Source organism: Apium graveolens, chromosome 5 (assembly GCF_009905375.1).
Source record: "Apium graveolens cultivar Ventura chromosome 5, ASM990537v1, whole genome shotgun sequence".
Taxonomy (NCBI): Eukaryota; Viridiplantae; Streptophyta; class Magnoliopsida; order Apiales; family Apiaceae; genus Apium; species Apium graveolens.
This window is the reverse complement of record NC_133651.1, coordinates 60002065-60025264: the sequence shown is the minus strand read 5'-3', so window position 1 is coordinate 60025264 and position 23200 is coordinate 60002065. Positions and strand designations below refer to the sequence as shown.

Here is a 23200-nt window from a genome sequence, read left to right as displayed (position 1 = left end):
AAATTTTACTATCAGGAAAGGCCAAAGAGGTGGCCGACACTTTAAAGGTAAGAGGATAATTATAGGCGCTTGTGCCAAAGGAATACAGTGATGATGGTTAAAGCTATGCAGGTTGTATTATGGTTTGGAAGATTGACATTCCTTCTGATGACTGTGCAATACCCAACCGTAATAGTAGTTGGTAAAGGTTTAATTCGTGTAATCACCATGAGCGGGCTATCTATCTCAGAAGGTACTATCTTGAGAATAATTCAGGACAATATTTCAAAAAGGACTAAACGAACCTTGAGTTAAGTCTTCTATTTAAGGCATACGATTAAGAATGGTATTCACCTGTTATCGTTGCTTTGACTGAAACTCTTCTGCAATTTTATCTGCTTCATGTCATGTATGTATGTCAGGATCAGGAGTGTTCTTCATGAATCAGGAATGGTGATTATGTTACCTCCTTAGAAGGATTTTATACGAAATATATGGACTCCGTATGGTTAGATATTAAGATTTCATGGAAAGTGAATGATGACAGTAGGTCAGTGGTGGACCATAGTAAAGCAGCAATGATTCTGTGAGTAATGAGCTGATTACAACCATGAGAGTTGTATTGGAATGAATGTTGAGATTAAGTACCACTAATCGGGTCGTGGTAGTGTATAAGTTATCATTGATAGACTAATTAAGTAGAGTATCTACCTATTGAATATTTATTCCCTCTTATGAAAAGAAATTCGTATTACTATATGAGGAAGGTTGCGGTGCAAGCATAGAATTCTAGTAACGATGAAGTCTAGAATGAGATCCCAGATTCGATTTTCGATATCGAGGGAGTTTCAAAGGTGATTGTGTATAAGCTCGAGGAAGAGCATGGGTCCATAGAATGATGGACGGAATAGCAAAAATATTTAAGCATGTGAAATGCGATGCGATAATACTTGATGTTGATATAAATACATATATGTTTTGTTCTCCTATGACAAACCTCTATAGTTCAGAGCTAGATTCCAAGCCAGATATTTTATGGCAATATTTTTTTCATATATACAATTCTCTTCAGTTCGTTCTTTTCTCTTCTTTTCATTTCATATAAACTGAGAAGAACAACCCTTCCAGAAGGGGAGGTATTGCCGAATGACTATCTATCTGTGTGATAGAAGCCGAGTAGGATACCAGCTATTGTTTAACTGCTTGTCAAGTACTAAAGGCTGGCCACCTTCTGTACTAACTATGCGATATAACAAGTGTTCATGATCATAGTGATCTCTCAACAAATTCATTTACTTCTATATGATTGATCAAACTTTGGGAAATAGAAACAGCTGAAAAAGGAGTAATAAGGTTGTGGTAGTAGTCAGAAAGGAAGCACATTCGTGATACTAAGGTTGACGTGGTTATTAAAAGGTTATAGAACTCTAACGAGCAAAAGTATAACCAGTATAATATTAGGAACGGAAGGTAGTAGCGATTACGAACTGGAAAAGAATGGGTATTGAGAAGCAAAAGCTATAATGCTAGAAGCTATGATGAGAGCCGGTGCAATAGACTTGAAAGAATTTGGAATGATCAGTTAACGCGGATTAAGTTATCTTATGACAATAGATCATATGTCATTATCGAGATGTCGCCTTATGAGATCCTTGAGGGAAGACAATGTCGATCTCCCTTATGTTATGATGAAGTTGTAGAGCGCAAGATGCTCGGACCAGCAGTGGTCCAAAGGACCAAGGATTTAATAGATTTAATCAGAGGACGGCTGGTAGTAGCCCAAGATGGACATAAGAGGTATGCTGATTTGACTCAAAAGGACAAAGAGTATGAAATAGGGGACCTAATAATGTTATAGGTATCCCTTGGAAAGGATTGATGAGGTTCGGAAAGAAAGGAAAGCTAAGTCTACAATTTGTTGGACCCTTGGATATATTAAGACGTTTTGGGAAGTTAGCATATGAGCTAGCCCTACCCCCGAACATGTAGCAAGTTCATAACGTGTTCCACGTATCAATGTTAAGAAAGTGTAATTCGGATGCCAGATAAATAAGGGCATATGAGCGCATAGACATGCAACCCGACGTAACATATATGGAGCAACCAGGAAGGGTTATAGATTAAAAAAGGAACAATTGCTTAGGAAAAGGGTTATCAAACTAGTCAGAGTTTGATGGTAGAACCACAATGTGGGAAAATTTACTCGAGAGTTAGAAAGTGCAATGCTAAGAGAGTATCCCTATTCATTTTCTATCTGATTCCGGGACGGAATCCTTTAAGGAGGGGAGACTGTAATAACCCCAATTTTTGGAAATTTTTGAAACCCTTATGAATAGTGTTTTTGCTGAATGAGAAAACTTTTCATGCCCCACTATGTAGGGATTCTGTTGTGGATATTCTGAGATTTTATTAGTACTCTATATGGTATATAAGTGTATGTAAAGATCGTCAGAATCCAATTCCGAACACTTTGATTTTTCCCGAAAATCTACCAGATACAGAAAGAATTGAGTATAAGGTAACAGAATAAAAAGGATTTAAATTCAAGGATTATAAGAGAGGATCATGAAAGGAATATAATGTATTGAGAAAGGTTAAAGAAACCTAAGTAATAAGATCCCGGGTATGATCCCTCAAACGATAAACGAAAACGAAAGTTAAGCGAACCGTATAACAGATTAGCGGTCATTAGGCAAGCAATTAGGAGTTAATCAAGGAGGTTAGGGATGATGATGTCATCAAACCAACAAGGTGTGGACAAGTGGAAGCATTATGACATGTGCAAGATGACATAAGCATGACAAGGGTTTTGATTTGTTGGTTGATTTTGGGCCATATAAAATTTACCATGGTAAAAAGCTAAAACATTTTCCAAGGCCAAAAAGGAGAAGCAACCAAGCAAATATCATAAAACACAAAAATTAGAAGTTGACTTTCCCATTTCAAGAAGAAAGCTCTCGGCTAAAATAAACCCAGCAACTTCAAACTGCCATATCTCCTTCAATACTCACTCAAATATTGTGTTCTATAGCTCGTTGGAAAGGTATTGAGATGTCCTACAACTCTTGTTCACAAGTCTCTTCTAAATAAGCATGGTAAGACCCTTATGTTTACAGTTCTTTAAATCGGACTTTTAGAAACTTCAAAGCCTAACTTTGTGTTCTTGATTTCTTTGGAAAGATCAAGCTTGTAGGAGGCTCCCTAAGGCTTCCTAGCAACTTAACACCTCCCAAGGAAGGTATAAATCTTCATACCCTTTAGTAATAAGTTTGAATGTTGAAGTTTGGAGATGGTTTGGATGGATGAGTAGTAATTTGAATGATAAGCATGATTCGAGCTTAATTGTTAAGTAGTTTAGTTGAATTTGGAGATGTTATAATATATGATTGGATTGAGATCATTGAGCTTATAATGACTGAAATCAGTAGCATTGATGTGTATCTTGAGTTGTTGTTGATTGGTAGTTGGATTGATATGATTTGGAATGGTAAAAATTTGGGAAATCGCGTAAACATAGTCGTCGTAATATTCGATTTACTTTAGACTGCTTTTGTTCATAACATTAGGACCCGAGAACTCCCTGCTAGGTCTTGACCATTTCCATTTTTAGATAGTTCATGTTACGAGCTTCGTTTTGATATATAGGTCGTTTGATTCCGATGTACGGTTTAGGAGAAACGACCGTATTAAGTAACGGCGTTTCGCGACCGAACCATTACCCCCGCCTTACTTTGAAACCTTGGTTAAGGTCCTTAAAGGGTTAATTAGTGTATGAAACAATTATGTTAAGTGTGTTAGGAAGTTGGTAAGACACTCGCGAAGGAATCGCCTTAAAACTCATAATGGTTAAATTATTAAAAATGGTGGAGCCGAGGGTACTCGAGTGACTTAAGTAAATCGTTAAGCGCGAAAGCGAACGTTAGGACTCTAAATGGTTAAAGTCTAGTTTCTTAAGCGACCGGGGTTTAATTCCGACTTATGTTGTTGTTCGTAGGTTATCGGACCCACTCTAAGCTTAAGTCTATCCGGGAGCACTCAGGCAAGTTTTCTACCCGTTATACTGTTGTTGTGATGTATATATGTATATGCATTATCTTGTGATAGATGCATGTTGGTTAATTAGCAAATTTTGCGATATATTGAAGCATGCTGATATGGTATATATGTGCATGCCTGTTTCGTATTCTTTCCATATATATCTGTTGGTTCAGTTGATAATACCTATGCTAGAGAATAGCGGTAATTTGCATATAGCCTTAGTATAGGGACCCAAAGGTGAAAACATTTTCTAAAACCGGGAGTCGAGGATCCCGAGTAGATTATATATATATATATATATGGTTATAGTTTTCAAAACTATTAATCGAATAAGGTTTATTCGATAACTTTATTTTATTAATGAATATTATCTTGAATATTCATTCGAGGACTTATGACTCCTTTATATTATTTATTGAATATTACTTAGATTTTCATTTGAGGATGTATGACTCCTTTATTTTATTTAATGAATATTATTTATAATATTCATTCGAGGTATTATGACTCAGCTTATTATTTAATGAATATTATTTCGAATATTCATTCGAGGGCTTATGTCTCAGCTTATTTTATTTATTGAATATTATTTGAATATTCATTTGAGGATCTCTGACTCCGATTATTTGCTGAGATATATTCTTTATTTTATTAAAAAATAAGGTGTCGATAATCAAACTCACTTTTGATTATTCAAATAAAGATAGTACTTTCGTATAGGTATATCTTTGGTTATTTAATATTCATTTCAAGTATAAGTTTTAAAACTTCTACTTCAATTATTTTTATAAAGATTATTCTTTATGGAAATATTATTTAAATAATAATATTCAGATATTTTCTAATATATTGGGACTGATTTATTTTGTTAAATCAGCATCACTCCAAACATTCTTAAAAATGTTTTGCGAGTCTTCGAAATGATTTTAAAAGTTAGAGCGGATCCCAAAACTCATTTTTATATTTAAGATCCTCCTTTCGAAGGGGATTTAAATACTCTCTCAAAACCTGAGGGATCCGGCTCTGTGGTGTGTTTTATATTCGCAACAAGGTTGCTGTCTTGATAAAAGAGTTTTTGATTACTTACCCAATACTCGGGAAGTAAAATTCTTGGAACAAGTTAATCCATTAACAGGCATCGCCTGGGAAATATCGGTGAGTTTTCCTTTCTAACTAGATATGACTTCTTGGTGGAGCCGTATCAACAAGTTTCTACTTGGGGAAAGTGGGGACGAGCTTTACGTTTCAGAGTCATGGATTTCATCTGAACTAGGAGTGGCGTAGGTGGTCGAGTGGCGTCGGCCCAGCCTTATTATATTAGCCCAAATGGCCTGGAAGTTCAGCTAAGGCGGTCCATTCCTTAGGAGTTCAGTGTTCGGTTGACAAGTAAATCCGACAGGTTCTCCTCTACATGTAGAAAATGGTGGGGTTGCACTACTACGACTGATCATCGTAAGTGGTCTTCCTGGCGCGGCAAACTCCCGTAATGAGTTCATCATCCAATTGGATATTTCTGCAACACTACCCAGAGCACTTCGATAGAAAGGCTACGGTTGGGCGATTGTTGAGTGTTGGCAGGGTCAAGTTTTCAAAATGATGTTTGCATCAAATGAAGTATCTCATAACTTCATTTTATTTTGATGATATTTTAAAGGTTGAATCTATTCAAGTATTATCTTGTAGTCTCATCTATGTGATAAACTTTTGAACTAATTATAACTTGAACGGTGGTAGTTCAAGTAGTATTTGGAAAAGATATAAGTATATTGGAGTATCTTGTAACTTCATCTTTTAAACTTATATCTAGTAAATGATTATCTTATGCATGACAAAGATTTTCAGAAAAATGTTGAGACAAGGTTAGATATATGAGATCACCTTGCAACGGTATTTTTATACAGTTATACACTGGAACTCTGTGTGTATTATGCATGGAAGAGGACTTCCAATATTTTGAAAAGTATATATGTATATATATACTGAATATTTTGCGACTTCATCGCATTAAGATATCAACTTGGTTCATTTCTTTTGACCAAGACTTTCATGAGTACTATGAGAAGGCTCATATATTGTTAATCATTATACATATTATTTACGTGGGCTTGCTGCTCACCCTTACTTTCTTCTTTCATCACACAACATCAGATAGACAAGATAACCAGGACAAAGCTTCCAATTCGCAAGCGATTAGGAAACGTTCCACAGTTTCCTATAGGCGTTGATGTCGCTGTAGCTGAGGTAGGAACTACCAATAGGCTAGGCTTTCAACTTTTGATGTACCAGACTTATGTATCTTTATCAATTGTAATAATGGCAAAGAAAATGTAAATTTATTCAGAAAACCTTTTAAGGTGTATTGACAGATAATTGTGGAATAAAGCGACTTGTGATTATTTTTGGGAATTCATCTCTAAGACTATAACTTGTGGTGTGTGTGTATATTGTGGGGTCACAGTACAGAGTAGTTGATTGTTTAATAAGATTGGGTGTTATTAAGGGAAATGGAACTCGTGACAACCCGGATCCCCGACCCCGGATTTGGGGGTGTTACATGAGGCTCATGTGTAAGAGCCAAGTTGTGTCTATCAAGACCTTGGAGAATCAGATTGGGCAAATTGCTAATGCTTTACTGAATCGTCAACCTCACACACTCCCAAGTGATACTGAAGTGCCAGGCAAGAAGGAAGCTAAGAAGAATGTTAAGGAAATTACATTGAGGTCTGGTAAGGTTGCGAATCCTGAAAAAGCTAAGACTCTAGAATCTGAATTTGAGGCTAAAGAAAAAGAAGTGCAGAAGAAAGCAGAAGTAGAACCAAGGAAGACTACTGTTGAGCACACTCCTCCTGAGGGTAATACAGGGGAGAAACAGATCTATCCTCTACTTCCCTTTCCTAAGAGGTTGCAGAAGAAAAAGCTGGATTAGTAGTTTGAGAAGTTTTTGGAGGTGTTCAAGAAACTTCACATCAACATACCTTTCGCTGAAGCTCTTTAACAAATACCTAGTTATGCAAAGTAAATGAAAGGTATTCTCTCTAGGAAGGTGAAGCTTGATAACTTAGAGACCGTTGCTCTCACGGAGAAATGTAGTGCTGTGCTGCAACAAAAGTTGCCTCTGAAGCTTAAAGATCCTGAAAGCTTCACTATTCTATGCACCATTGGAAAGGTGTCATTTGACAAGTGTCTATGTGACTTGGGAGCTAGCATCAATCTGATGTCCTTATCAATCTTCAAGAAGTTGAACTTTCCTGATCCAAAGCCTACTTATATGACTTTGCATTTGGCCGACCGTTCAATTACATATCCACGAGGTATCGTGGAGGATGTCTTGGTCAAGGTGGATAAACTCATCTTCCCTGCTGATTTTGTAATTCTTGATTTCGAGGAGGATAAGAAGATTCCCATAATCTTGGAAGGCATTTCTTGGCTACTAGCCAAACCTTGATTGATGTGCAGAAGGGTGAGCTCACCATGCGAGTGATGGATCAGGATGTAACTTTTAATGTGTTCAATGCCATGAAGTTCCCTATAGAAAATGAGGAGTGCTTAAAAGTGGAGTTGGTTGATTCTATAGTTACTTCAGAACTTGATCAATTGCTAAGGTCTGATGCCTTAGAGAAGGCCTTGTTGGGGAATTCTGATAGTGAAGATGATGAAGGGGATGAGCAGTTGCAATTTCAGAATGCTTCTCCCTGGAAGAGCAAGATTGATATGCCTTTTGAATATCTGGGAATGGAGGAGTTCAACAAAGCTCCTAAGCGCCTCAAGCCATATATTGAGGATGCTCCTAATCTTGAGCTTAAGCCTTTACCTGAACATTTGAGGTATGTGTTTTTAGGTGATGCATCTACTTTTCCCGTTATTATTACATCTGACCTTTCAAGTAGCGATGAAGAGAAGCTTTTGACAATTCTTAGAGAATTCAAATCGGTAATTGGTTGGACTATATCAGATATGAAGGGAATCAACCCTTCATATTGCATGCATAAAATTCTGCTAGAGGAAGGTAGCAAGCCTACTGTTGAGCAACAAAGAAGGTTAAACCCTATCATGAAGGAAGTCGTGAAGAAGGAAATTCTTAAGTTTCTAGATGGAGGGATCATCTATCCCATTTCTGACAGTTCTTGGGTGAGTCCAGTTCAGTGTGTACCAAAGAAATGAGGTATCACAGTCGTTGCTAATGAGAATAATGAGCTCATTCCTACTTGAATAGTCATGGGGTGGAGAGTTTACATGGATTATAGGAAGCTGAATAAGGCCACAAGAAAAGATCACTTCCCTCTGCCATTTATTGATCAGATGCTTGACAGATTGGCTGGACATGACTACTACTGTCTTATGGATGGTTATTCTGGTTATAATCAAATTTACATTGCTCCAGAAGATCAGGAGAAGACTACTTTCACTTGTCCTTTTGGTACTTTCACCTTTCGAAGAGTTTCTTTTGGGTAATGTGGATGACCGACCATATTTCAGAGATGCATGATGGCTATCTTCTCTGTTATGATTGGTCAGAATGTAGAGGTGTTCATGGATGATTTTTCTGTATTTGGTGATTCATTTGATGAGTGCTTGCAAAAACTAGGTGACATTCTCAAGAGGTGTGTTGAGACCAATTTGGTTCTCAATTGGGAGAAATGTCACTTTATGGTGCGACAGGGCATTATTCTTGGGCACAAGGTCTCTAGTAAAGGTCTTAAGATGGACAAAGCCAAAGTGGGGGTCATCGAAAATCTTCCCCCACCAATTTCTGTTAAGGGGGTTCGCAGTTTTCTTGGTCATGCGGGCTTCTACAGGCGGTTCATCAAGGACTTTTCAAAAATTTCTAAACCTTTGTGCAATCTTCTGGAGAAGGATGTCCTGTTTAAGTTTGATGACGAGTGTGTGCCTGCTTTTGAGTTCTTAAAGAAGAGTTTAATCACGACACCTATCATAACTGTACCTGATTAGAGTGAACCTTTTGAGATGATGTGCGATGTAAGTGACTATGCAGTTGGATCAGTTCTTGGGCAGAGAAAGAATAACATATTTCATATGGTCTACTATGCTAGTAAGACCCTAAATGGTTTCCAACTGAACTACACTACTACGGAGAAAGAACTGTTGGCTATTGTATATGGTTTTGAGAAATTTCGATCTTATCTGCTTGGGATGAAGGTGGCAGTTTTCACTGATCACGCTGCCATTCGATATCTCGTCTCGAAGAAGGACTCGAAGCCTAGATCGATTCGATGGGTTCTATTACTCCAGGAGTTTGAGCTAGAGATCAAGGACAGAAAAGGGACTGAAAATCAAGTCTCTGATCATCTCTCGTGTTTAGAGGATCCAATTGCTACTTCACAAGATAAGACATTAATCAATGAGTCTTTTCCAGATGAGCAGTTGTTTGGAGTGCAAGAGGAAGAACCGTGGTTTACAGACATTGTGAACTACCTTATGAGTAATATCATGCCTCCCAACTTATCATATGCTCAAAGGAAGAAGTTTCTGCATGAAGTGAAGTGGTATATGTGGGATGAGCCATTTCTTTTTCGACAAGGAGCTGACCAAATCATCAGGAGATGTATTCCTTATAGCGAAACGAGGGGATCTTACGTGATTGCCACTCAACGGCTTATGGAGTACATTATGATGGAGAAAAGACAATAGCTTGTATTCTTCAAGTAGGTTTCTTTTGGCCAACTTTGTTCAAAAATGCTCATCAGTTTATTTTGAAATGTGATCGATGTCAACGAGTGGGTAATATGTCCAAGAGGGATGAGATGCCTCTTAATGTGCTTCTCGAGGTTGAAGTCTTTGATGTTTGGGGAATCGACTTCATGAGGCCATTTGTCTCATCTTGCGATAATCAATATATCTTGTTAGCGGTTGATTATGTGTCGAAATGGGTTGAAGTTAAGGCATTGCCAACAAACGATACAAACGTAGTGCTTAATTTTCTTCACAAGCAGATATTCACAAGATTTGGAACTTTAAGAGTCATAATCAGTGATGATGGGTCGCATTTTTGCAATCGCAAGTTCACTACTATGATGCAAAGATATAATGTGAATCATCGCATTGTTACGGATTATCACCCTTGGACGAATGGTCAAGTTGAGGTATCTAACAGAGAGATCAAGCATATTTTAGAGAAGGTTATGTGTCCATTGAGAAAAGATTGGTCTTTGAAGCTTGATGAAGCTGTTTGGGCGTATAGTACAACATACAAGACTCCATTGGGAATGTCATCGTTTCAGTTGGTTTATGGTAAGGGGTGTCATTTGCTGGTAGAGATAGAGCATAAAGCGTATTGGGTTTTGAAGAAGTTGAATCTTGATTTTGATGCAGCTAGAAAGAAAAGGATGCTATAATTGAGAATGATCCGGGCCAAGCATTTAAGATAAATGGTCAGAGGTTGAAGCATTACTATGGTGACACGGCAACCCGGGAGGTGGTTAGTGCCTTTTTGTTGTCCGTTTGATCTCGCATTTCTACGTCAAGCTAATAACATAAAGCAAGCGCTTCTTGGGAGGCAACCCAAGTTTGTTGTACATTAGTAGTTAGAGGAAGCAAGAAGAAAAGAGAAAAACATAAAAAAATCAGAAAGTGAAAAAAAATTAGGGGCCAACTACAATAGCACGGCGCGCCCGCGCTGAAGAAGCGGGGCGGCCATGCTGAAAATCCAAAGACACGGCGCACCCGCGCTGCTTAGCGGGGCGGCCGCGCTGAATCATCAGAAATACGGCGCGACCGCGTAGAGGTAGCGCGCGGCCGCGCTGGTCCCCTAATTCTGACAAAAAAATAGCAGGTGGGAATTAAAGAGAAAATCGGGGACTTTGATTAAAAATCAATTCCTACCCGAATTTTACTCTTCCACATCCCAAATTTCCCTCTCCAAATCAAACCCATTATTCCAACTATTTCCATAATCAATTACCACTTCTATTCCATATCTAATTCTCTTCTCACCTCCTATATATACATACACTTATATATAAACTTCTCCAACACTTCACAAATCCCAATGGCACCCATGAGACAAAGAAATCAAGTAAGCAGCAGCACCACCGATTCTTCGAGTGCGGGTGGTGTGAGGCTGAGGTTTTCAACTTCCGAGGCTGAAGCGGAGTACATGAGACTTCTGTCGAAGCCTATAGCAAAGGAGCGAGGTTTTCTGCCATCAGGGAAAGATGGTAAGTTGTTGGAGATAATTTTGGAGATTGGCTGGGTTGCTTTTTGTGAGGCACCCGCTGCTGTGCCCATGAGTGTTGTTCGAGAGTTCTATGCTAATACAAAGGTAGAGAAGAATGGATTCACTATGGTGAGGGGGATGAAGGTGGAGTACAGTACTGAGGTGATAAGGAGGGTGATTGATCAGCATGCAAGAAGGCCCGGTCAGGACACTTGGAACGATAAGACTCCAGAGGACTTTGATCTGGATTTGATAGTTGCTACTCCGTGTGTGCCTGAGACTCATTGGAAGTTCAAGAGGGGAACAACTGATTATGCTACATTCCCTGCTTCTTGTATGAATAGGTTTGCACGCACATAAAATTCTTTTATTTGTGCTAATATCATGCCTTCTTCTCATATACATGAGGATACTGTGGAGCGTGCGCGTTTGTTGTAGGGGATTCTGAAGGGTGATTGATAAGTGGCATTTTATACCACTTAGAGCGTCTCATAACGGCTTGAATTAATGTCTTGAAATCGAGTATTTTGTGTATTTGATGCGTTGTTCTAGTGTTTTTACATTTCAGGGTATAATTTGCTTATATAGGGAGAACTCATCAAAATAAGACTAGGGAAGTGCTTGGGATCAGTTGCGGGGAGTTGTGCAAAGAAATCAGCAAAATCAAAAGCAAAATATTATTTTTCCAGAAAGGTTGTAGGTGCCCGCCTGGAAGGAGCAAGCGACTGCCTTCCAGGAGGCGCCCGCGTGGAGATTGGAGGCGGCCGCCTGGGTGTGGGATTTTTAATTCTGGATTTTCTAATTCGAGTTCTATCGGGCTTCTGACAGTGCTATTTCTTGTGGACTCTTATATAAACCTATTTGGGAGATGTTTTCACAACAAGCAAGAAACAAGTAACAAGGAGAGAAGATTAAGAAGACCGTTTTAGCACGCAATAACGAAGAAGAGGAATCATACGTTTATCTTATAATTCTTTTAATTCGTTGTAACAGTGGATGCTAGTTTTCTTTACTCTTTGAACCTTAATACTCTTATGACGTACTCTGTTTTTATTAAGTAATTTTTATTAGTTTATATCGTTGTGTTTATATCATGTTTTCATATGAATCCATGGTGACGATAAGTTCTATCATGGGCTAATCGTGATCATGGGGTCGTAGCGGATTTACTATGGATTTCTTTAGTTAATTGTTTAATACCTTGGTATGTGGTGATTGTATGATATCTAGCATAGGTTGTGCTTATTCATCTTATGTGTGTCGTGAACATATAAGATAGTGTGTTAATCTCTTGTAAAGCGACAGTGAATTTTGAGATTTAGAACTTGCCATGCTAGCATAGGTTCATGTATTGTATGCATGATTAGTGGGTAACTCTAACCATTTTACTTGCCCTGTGTAATCATAATGAATAATTTGTGTTTAAATCGTTATGTTGTCAAATTCTGTAGACATATAGGGTCTCAACATAATTGATGCCTATTCAACTTCTATCTTAATTATGGATGCTTGGTAAAATGGTATTCGTATAACGAAAGTTGGCGTTTATCAGTTTCGTGTTATTCGGTTAATATCATCACCATTACATGCTAAGGGTAATAACAATAACTATTGAATGAAATATTAATGAAGTTATGATCTAATGTGTGTTTAATATTGATAATTTAAGTGTTGAATTCTCGTAGTTAATAGTAGGTAATCAACCCTAATTGTTATTATATTGATATTGAAGAGTAATCATACATTGGTGAGTAAGTGTTAATTAAATATAATTAATCAGAGTCTCTGTGGAAACGAACTAGAAATCATTCTATATTACATGTGAACACGTATACTTGCGTGATTTAATTAGCACATACTTTGTGCTTAACAGTGATTATGTGGACCTTGGTAGGATTATTCACCAAGGTATTCTGAGATTTTTGAGAGGGGGTACTACGGGGTCTATACCCTATGCGTCCATTGTGATAAAGTTTTGTGCGGCAGTTCGTGTCCGTTGGGCCGCACATGAGCAATTTTAGCTTCCTAGTTTTGCTATTGATAGTTCGATTATATTGAATATGGTGGAGTGGTACGGTGGTAAGCCCGATCCTAAGGGGCTGGGTTATTCATTTGATCTTCTTCTGGGCAAGTGACCATATGATCAGATGTATGCTGGTGGTTCAAAGTTTTCCCGTGAAGCAGGTTGGAGAGCACAGCTGGGTGAGGAAGTAGAGTCATCCCAATCACAGCAGCAGTAGCAGGAGAAAGAGGAAGCAGGAGCGGATGTTGGAGTTGGCTTGAGCACGACGCAATATAGACATCTAGCGAGGAGGATGGATGCGATGCATGACATCCATATTCGGTTTGCATGTGATCTCACCCAGGCACTTGGGACTGCATTCAGAGCCACCGGTGTTGACATCCAATGGCCAGTATTTGGTGAGGATTCCGTGTATCCACCTCCAGACAAGCCTGACACTCCACCTGTTGGGGGTGAGGATCCTGATTCCGAGTAGGTATGCCTGATTCCTTAATATTACCTTCACTGAGGATAGTGAATATTTTAAGTTTGGGGGTAATAGTTGAAGGAATATGTGTTGTGTGAGTCGCATATAGTTTACATATTCATGATAGTTTAGAGCATATAGTTCCATATTTTTCCATGTAGTTTTTTTTTTATTTTATAGTTTTTATGATAGTTTGTTCATATAGTTTCATGCATTTGCATAATAACATGATCCCTTAAATGATTTTTCCGATTGACTTGTGATATTGATGCTAGTGTGATGATGTTGTATTTAGTAATGTTAAGTCTTGTCGGATTGATTTGCATGCTAGAGACAATTATATTTCACTAAGTCTTATAGGTTGCTAGAGTGCTAGATCATGGTCATGGTTTATTTATTTGTCGAGGTTTAGTCGCTTGTTTATATTTAGAATTTAGGATATTCTCTTAATGATAAAATAACATGGATTTTTTAAAAATTGGAAAAAATTGGATTTCATTGCTAGTTGTTGTGGCTAGGTGTCAAATGGCTAGTAGCCGGCTCATATTTATATCAGTAGTCTAGGGTTGAACGAGATAGAGCGAAACGCACTCGCTCAGTAATTTGTGAAAAAAATTATAAAAAAAAGAAAAAAAAAGAAGAAAAAAGAGAAAAAGAAATTAAGTGTTATGTATAATTGATCACGAGTGGGCTCTTTAGTACTCGAGTTATTAAGTTCTTAGGGGACTTTGTGCCTAGTGACCAAAGGCTTTTATAGTCTGGGATCCGCTAACCTAATGCTCGCTACATGGGTACTATTGTATAAGTCTTTTGTGGACCTCACTCATTGCACGGTCAAATAAGCATACTTGTGTTGTTTAGTTGTAAATAAAAGCATGAATCCATAATAAACTCCATTATAAGAATTGAAGTGTTATAAGTTATTTTAAGTCTAGCTTTTATTTTATTTATAACCTTGCGATTGCCTTGATAAGTAGTGAGTCATGATTATTGATCTAGTTACGATAGTATATCTGTAAGCATTTGCGCACACGCACGTCTCTGGTTTGTAGGTTCATTTGTAAGGTTTGATTGATCTTTATGCGAATAACTGTATTTGTTGAGATTTTGCTTGTTGAATGGTTTAGTTATTCTATGGGGATCGTTGCATTCATGTATTTTTATTTCTTGTTTTTTTGAGTATATTTATGCTTGAGGACAAGTATCGATTCAAGTTTGGGGGTATGTTGAGTGGCATTTATGACACTTTATAATGCTCTATTAAGCTTTGAATTGGTGCATTTGTACTCAAGTTGTTGGTATTTTAATGTGTTTTCTAGTGTTTTTGAATTTCAGGCATTAATTCGGAAATCAAGTAAATTAGCATTGTTTTTATGCTAATATGGTGTTAGGATGATGTCCATGGAATAAAGCTCGGGAAAAAAACTCATTGCAGCAATAGTTGAAGAAAAGCAGAATTTTCTCCAGGAGCATGGCGCGCCCGCACTGATGAAGCGCGCGGCCGCGCCGGTTTGGGATGTTAGAATTTTGATTGTACTTGGATTCTAATTGGAGGATATCTACTTTACATGGGCTGCTATATATACCTAAATAAAAGACGGTTTTCGGAAAGACGTACTAGAGCACAAGGAGAATGCGTAAGAGGATCGTTTTAGCACAATTCAACGAAGGCGAAGAAGATCTAGCTTATACTTGTGATTCTTTGTTCTAAGTTGTAACGTTGGATGCTAGTTTTCTTATTCGTGAACCTATACTCTTGTTTCGTACTTGGTTTATTATTTATTCATTATAAAGACTACGTTTATTATACCATGCTTTCATCGAAACCCACGTTGATGATGAGTCCGATTATGGGCTAATCATTATCGTGGGGTTCTAGCGGATTTATTTATGGATTTCTTTAGTTAATTTGTTTCGACGCCTTAGTGTGGTGATTGTATGCTAACCTAGTATTGGTTGTCCTTATTCATCTTATGAGCGTCGCGAACTTATAAGATAGTGTGTTAATTTTTAATGATGTGAAAGTGAATTTTAGGGTTTAGAACTTGGCATGCTAGCATAGGTTCATGTGTTATTGTTATGCATGATTCGTAGGTAATTTTAACCATCTTACTTGCCCTATTTAATCACGATAGATAACTTATGCATTAAACCGTTATGTTGTCAAATTCTATAGAGATATAGGGTCTCAATATAACTGGTGTCTATTCAGCTTCTACCTCTATTGTGGATGTCTGGTAGTATGGTATTCGTACAACAAAAGTTGGCATTTTCAGGTTCGTGTTATCTGATTAGTGTCATCACCATTACATGCTAAGGTTAAGAATGAAAAGGCTATTGAATGAAGTACTTAATGATGTTAGAATCCCATGTTTATGTCATATATTATTCAATTCTCTTTACTCTCTTTAGTTAATGTTCCCTAGTAAAATTCTCAATAGTTAATCGTAGTATAATCAAAACCCAAAATTGTTATTCGTCTTAGCATTGAATAATAGCCATATCATTGTTGCATAAGTGCATAAATCACAAAGTTAATCTAAGCCTTTCCCTGTGAGAATGAACAAGAAATAATTCTATATTACTTGTGAACACATATACTTGCATGAATTTTAGCATGTGTTTAGCGACTAACACTATACTGCATCATACTCAAACCAGCACTGCCCTGTGCTTCATCCTGCTGCTGCTGCTGCTGCGATCCCGAAGGACCAGCCTCCTCTCCCAACTGAGCTCTCCAAGCTGCTCGACAGGCCTGCAAAGTCCCACCAGCATAAGTCTGATCCGCTGGCCTTCCACCTGGCAGATGGTCATAAGAATATCCAATCCCCTTAGTATCGGGCTTCCTACCATACCACTATGTCATATTCAACAATGTCGAACTATCAATCGGAGCACTAGGGACTGCAGCTGCTCATGTGCGGACCAATGAATGCCAACCGCCACGCACAATTTCATCACAATGGATGCATAGGTTATCGAACCCGTAGTACTACCTCATAAAAACCTCAAAATACCCTAATGGATAACCATCCAAAGATTCACATAGTCTTCCTGCAGAATACCCCACAACAAACGCGCACGCTCCACAGTAATCTCATGCACGTGAGAAGATGGCATGATATTAGCACAAATAAAAGAATTCTATGTACGTGCAAACATGTTCATGAACGAAGCAGGGAATATGGCATACTCATTCATGCCCTTCTTGAACTTCCAATGGGTCTCAGGCACACACAGGGTAGTAACAATCAAATCTAAGTTAAACTCCTCCGGAGTTTTCTCTTTCCAGTTCTCCTGCTCCTCCTTCCTCTCGGGTTGCTCAATCACCCTACGAATCGCCTCAGCACTGTAATCCACCATCATCCCCCTCACCACCGTGAAAACATTCTTCTCCGCCTTAGCATTAGCATAAAACTCATGCATCACACTCATGGGCACAACAGCGGGTGTCTCGCAAAAGACAACCTAGCCCATCTCCAAGATCATCTCCAACAACTTACCATCTTTCCCTGATGGCAGAAAACTACGCTCCTTGGCTATCGGCTTCGAAAGCAGCCTCACATACTCCGCCTCAGCCTCGGGTGTTAAAGTCTAGGCCTCACACCACCTATACTCGAAGATTCAGTGGTGGTGTTGCTTACTTGAGTTCGCTGTCTTTTTGGTGCCACTGAGATTGAAGAAGTTTGAGAGAATAAAAGTTTGTAAGAGAGATTATATGTTTGAGAGTTTTGAGAAATGATGGAGAAGTTTGTGTATAAGTGTATGTATATATTGGAGATTGGGAGATAATTAGTTATGAAAAATGAGTGAGAATTGATTATGGGAATAATGGGAATAATGGGTTTGATTTGGAGAGGGATATTTGGGATGTGGAAGAGTAAAATTCGGGTGGGAATTGATTTTATATTAAAAGTCCCGAATTTCTCTTTAAAAATTGACTTATATTTTTTTTGAATGCAGGGACCCAGCGCGGGCGCGCGCTACTTTGGCACGGGCGCGCCGTGCTACTGAAATTTCAGCACAGCCGCCGCGTTTGGCAGTGCGGGCGCGCTCAGTTTCTGGAATTTCAGCGCGGCCGCCTCGCTCTACAGTGCAGGCGTGCCGTGCTACTGAAGTTGGCCCTGGAATTTTATGTTTTTCTGAGTTTTTTATCTTTTTCTCTTTTCTTCCTACTTCCTCTACCTACTTATGTACAACATACTTGGGTTGCCTCCCAAGAAGCGCTTGGTTTACGTCGTTAGCTTGACATAGAATCTCGAGATCAAGTATACAATAAAATGGCACTAACGACCTCATGGTTTGCCGTATCCCCATAGTAGTGCTTCAACCTCTGACCATTTACCTTGAATGCTTGGCTTGGATCATTCTCAAAAATCTCCACAGCTCCATGCGAAAACACAATTTTGATTATGAAAGGCCCTGACCATCTCGCCTTCAATTTTCCAGGAAAAAGATGGAGACGAGAGTTAAATAACAGAACTTGTTGTCCCGGCACAAATGACTTGAGCACTAGACCCCTATCGTTCCACCTCTTGACTTTCTCCATGTACATTTTATTGTTTTCATAAGCTTGAAGCCGAAATTCAACGAGTTCATTCAATTGAAGCATTCTCTTCTTACAAGTTACATCCGAATCAAGGTTCAACTTCTTCAAATCCCAATACGCTTTATGCTCGAGCTCCACAGACAAATGACACCCCTTACCATAAACCAACTGAAATGGCGACATTCCCAATGGAGTCTTGTATGTTGTTCTATACGCCCAAACAGCTTCATCAAGCTTCAAAGACCAATCTTTCTTGATGGACACACAACTTTCTCTAAAATATGCTTTATCTCCCTGTTAGACATCTCAGCTTGACCATTAGTCTAAGGATGGTAGGCTGTAGCAATGCGATAATTCACATTATACCTTTTTATCATGGCAGTGAACTTGCGATTGCAAAAATGCGATCCCTCATCACTGATTATGACTCTTGGAGTCCCAAATCGTGTGAATAACTGCTTATGAAGAAAATTAAGCACTACCTTCACATCATTTGTCGGAAAAGCCTTGACTTCAATCCATTTTGACACATAATCGACCGCCAACATGATATACTGATTATTGCAAGATGAGACAAACGACCCCATGAAGTCGATTCCCCAAACATCTAAGACTTCAACCTCGAGAAGCACATTAAGAGGCATCTCAGCCCTTTTGGATATATTACCCAGGCGCTGGCATCGATCACACTTCAAAACAAAGTGATGCGCATCCTTAAACAATATAGGCTAGAAGAATCCCGCTTGAAGGACACAAGCTGCTGTCTTTTCTCCACCATAGTGGCCTCCATAAACAGTCGAATGACAGTCTCGCAAAATCACCCCCGTTTCGTTGTACGGAATACATCTCCTGATGATTTGGTCAGCTCCTTGCCTAAACAGATATGGTTCAGTCCCACATGTACCACTTCACCTCATGAAGAAACTTCTTCCTTTGAGCGTACAATAAGTCTGGAGGCATGAGATTACTCACAAGGTAGTTCACAATGTGTGCAAACCACGGTTCTTCCTCTTGCACTCCAAACAGCTGCTCATCGGGAAAAGACTCATTTATCAATGTCTTATCTTGTGAAGTAGTACTTGGATCTTCTAAATGCGAGAGATGATCAACAACTTGATTCTCAGTACCTTTTCTGTCCTTGATCTCTAATTCAAACTCCTGAAGCAAAAGAACCCATCTAATCAATCTAGGCTTTGAGCCCTTCTTCGAGACGAGATATCGAATTGCAGCGTGATCAGTGAAAACTGTCACCTTCGTCCCAAGCAAATAAGATCAAAACTTCTCAAAACTATAGACAATAGCCAGAAGTTCTTTCTCAGTAGTAGTATAATTCAGTTAAGCACCATTTAGGGTCTTATTAGCATAGTAGATCACATAAAATATGTTGTTCTTTCTCTGCCCAAGAACTGCTCCAACTGCATAATCACTTGCATCGCACATCATCTCAAAAGTTTCATTCCAATCAGGTGCAGTTATGACAGGTGTCGTGATTAAACTCTTCTTCAAGAACTCAAAAGCAACTAGGCACTCTTCATCAAACTTGAACGGGACATCCTTCTCTAGAAGATTGCACAAAGGTTTAGAAATTTTTGAAAAGTCCTTGATGAACTGCCTATAAAAACCCGCATGACCTAGAAAGCTGTGAACTCCCTTAACAGAAATTGGTGGAGGAAGATTTTGAATGACCCCCACCTTGGGCTTGTCCACCTCAAGACCCTTAATAGAGACCTTGTGACCAAGAATAATGCCCTGTCACACCATAAAGTGACATTTCTCCCAGTTGAGTACCAAGTTGGTCTCAACACACCTTTTAAGAACGTTGCCAAGATTTTGCAAGAACTCATCAAATGAATCACAAAACACAGATTAATCATTTATGAACAACTCCACATTTTGACCAATCATGTCAGAGAAGATAGCCATTATGCATCTCTGAAATATGTCGGTGCTCCACACAACCCGAGAAAAACTCTTCTAAAGGCGAAAGTACCAAATGGACAAGTGAAAGTAGTCTTTTCCTGATCTTCCAGAGCAATATAAATATAATTATAGCCCGAATAACCATTCAGAAGACAGTAGTACTCATGCCCAGCCAATCTGTCAAGCATCTGATCAATAAAAGGCAAAAGACATTCTTCTCATTAGCGATAATGGTGATACCTCCTTTCTTTGGTACACACTGAGCTGGACTCACCCAAGAACTGTCAGAAATGGGATAGATGATCCCTGCATCTAGCCATTTGAGAATTTCCTTCTTCAAAACTTCTTTCATGATAAGATTTAGCCTTCTTTGTTGCTTAAAAGTAGGCTTGCTACTTTCCTCTAGCAGAATTTTATGCATGCAATAAGAAGGGCTGATTCCCTTAATATCTGTTATAGTCTATCCAATTGCTGATTTGAAATCTCTCAGAAATCTTAAGAGTTTTTCCTCATCACTACCTGAAATGTCAGATGTAATAACAGGTAAAGTAGATGTATCACCTAAAAATGCATACCTTAAGTGTTCATGTAATGGTTTAAGCTCAAGTGTCCGAGCTTCCTCAATAGATGGCTTGAGGCGCTTTGGAGATTTGTTCAGCTCCTCCATTCCAAGAGTTTCAAAAGGCATATCCATCTTCCTTTTCCAGGGAGAAGCATTCAAATATTGCAACTGCTTATCACCTTCATCATCTTCACTATCAGAATATCCCAACAAGGCCTTTTCTAAGGCATTAGACCTTAACAATTGATCAAGTTCTGAAGTAACCACAGAATCGACCAACTCCACTTTTAAGCACTCCTGATTTTCCGTAGGGAACTTCATGGGATTGAACACATTAAAAGTTACATCCTGATCCAGCACTCGCATGGTGAGCTCACCCTTCTGCACATCTATCAAGGTTCGGCCAGTAGCCAAGAAAGGTCTTCCCAAGATTATGGGAATCTTCTTATCCTCCTCAAAAGTAAGAATTACAAAATCAGCAGGAAATATGAGTTTATCCACCTTCACCAAAACATCCTCAATAATGCCTCGCGGATATGTAATAGAACGATCAGCCAGCTACAGAGTCATATAAGTAGGTTTTGGATCAGGTAAGTCCAACTTCTTGAAGATTGACAAAGGCATCAGATTGATGCTAGCTCCCAAGTCACATAAGCATTTGTCAAACAACACTTTTCCAATGGTGCAAAGAATAGTGAAGCTTCCAGGATCTTTAAGCTTTAGAGGCAACTTTTGTTGCAGCACAACACTGCATTTCTCTGTGAGAGCAACTATCTCTAAGTCATCCAACTTCACTTTTCGAGAAAGTATACCTTTCATAAACTTTGCATAACTAGGCATCTGTTCAAGAGCTTCAGTGAAAGGTATGTTTATGTGAAGTTTCTTGAACACCTCCAAAAACTTTTCAAACTATTTATCCAGTTTTTTTCTGCAGCCTCTTAGGAAAAGGAGGTGGAGGATATATCTGTCTCTCCCCTATATTACCCTCAGGAGGAGTGTGTTCAACAGTAGTCTTCCTTGGTTCCACTTCAGCTTCCTTCTGCACTTCTTCCTCAGCAACAACTTCTTCATCCGAAACTTGAGAGTGTTCGGGATTTGCAACCTTCCCAGACCTTAATGTAATTGCCTTTACCTGCTCCTTAGCTTCCCTCTTTCCTGGTACTTCAGTGTCACTAGGAGGTGTACTAGGTTGACGATTTAACAAGGCATTGGCAATTTGTCCAATTTGATTTTCCAAGGGCTTAATAGAAACCGCTTGGCTCTTACACATGAGCCTCAACTCTTCTAATTCAGATTTTTCATTAGACTGTTGTAGCTGGAGTTGTTGCTTTGGTGAATATTGCGGTTGCTGAAACCCAGTGGGGTCGTACTGCTTTGCTGGATACTGCTGATAAGGCTGCTGAACTGTATTTTGAGTGTTGCTCCAGCTAAAGTTAGGATGATTGCGGTTGTTAGAATGATAGGTGGTTGGTATAGGTTGCTGCGACCTCTGAAAGTTGCTCACGAACTGAGCTAATTCACTATAAATGGCACACTGATCAGTCTCATGGGAACCAGCACAAAGCTCACATACACTAGTGATCTGATTAAATCCATAATTAGACAGAGAATCCACCTTCATCGTCAAAGCCTTAAGTTGAGCAGCTATAGTAGTAGGTGCATCCAACTCCAGAATTCCTGCTACCTTGCCTTGAGATAGTCTCTGAGTAGGATTCTGGTATTCATTAGCAGCCATCAGTTCAATCAATTCATAAGCTTCATCGTAGCTTTTAGCCTACAAGGCTCCTCCTGATGCTACATCAAGCATGGGTTTAAAAGTAGCACCCAAACCATTATAGAAACAGTTAATGATCATCTAGTTAGGCATCCCATGATGAGGACACTGCCTAAAAATCTCCTTATATCGATCCCATACCTCACATAAAGATTCTCCACATTGCTGAGCAAATTGAGTAAGTACATTTCTGATTGCAGCAGTCTTTGCCATATGAAAGAATTTAGTTAAGAACTTTTGAGAAAGATCCTCCCATTTGGTGATAGACCATGGTGGTAGAGAATGTAACCAATACTTAGCTTTATCCCACAGAGAGAATGGGAAAAGCCTCAACTTAATGGCATCTTCAGAAATTCCATTGAATTTGAAAGTGGTGCAGATCTCGATGAAATCTCTGATGTGCATGTTAGGGTCTTCTGTCGGAGAACCCCAAATCTAAACTGAGTTCTGTATCACCTGAATCGTGCTCGACTTGATCTCAAAGGTATTAGCCGAGATGGCTGGTCTAACAATGCTAGACCGAATATCATTGATCTTCGGTTTGGAGTAGTCCATCAAAGCCCTTGGATTCGCTTGTGGTTCTCCCATTGCAATAAGAACCTTTTCTTCTTTCGCAACTAAGATCTCTTCTTCAACTTTCTCCTCGACTACAACTTCTTCCTCAGCTTGATCCAGTGTTCTCTTACGAGACCGAGAACGTGTATGCATACACGCT

General features: G+C 38.9%; 1 non-coding gene across 1 annotated transcript; it reads left to right on the top strand.

Moving 5' to 3' along the window:
• Nucleotides 1-22576: 22576 nt before the first annotated feature.
• LOC141662686 (small nucleolar RNA R71) lies at nucleotides 22577-22683 on the top strand. Its single transcript, XR_012550787.1, has one exon. It is a non-coding gene; the product is annotated as a small nucleolar RNA R71 (small nucleolar RNA).
• The last annotated feature ends 517 nt before the right edge of the window (nucleotides 22684-23200 follow it).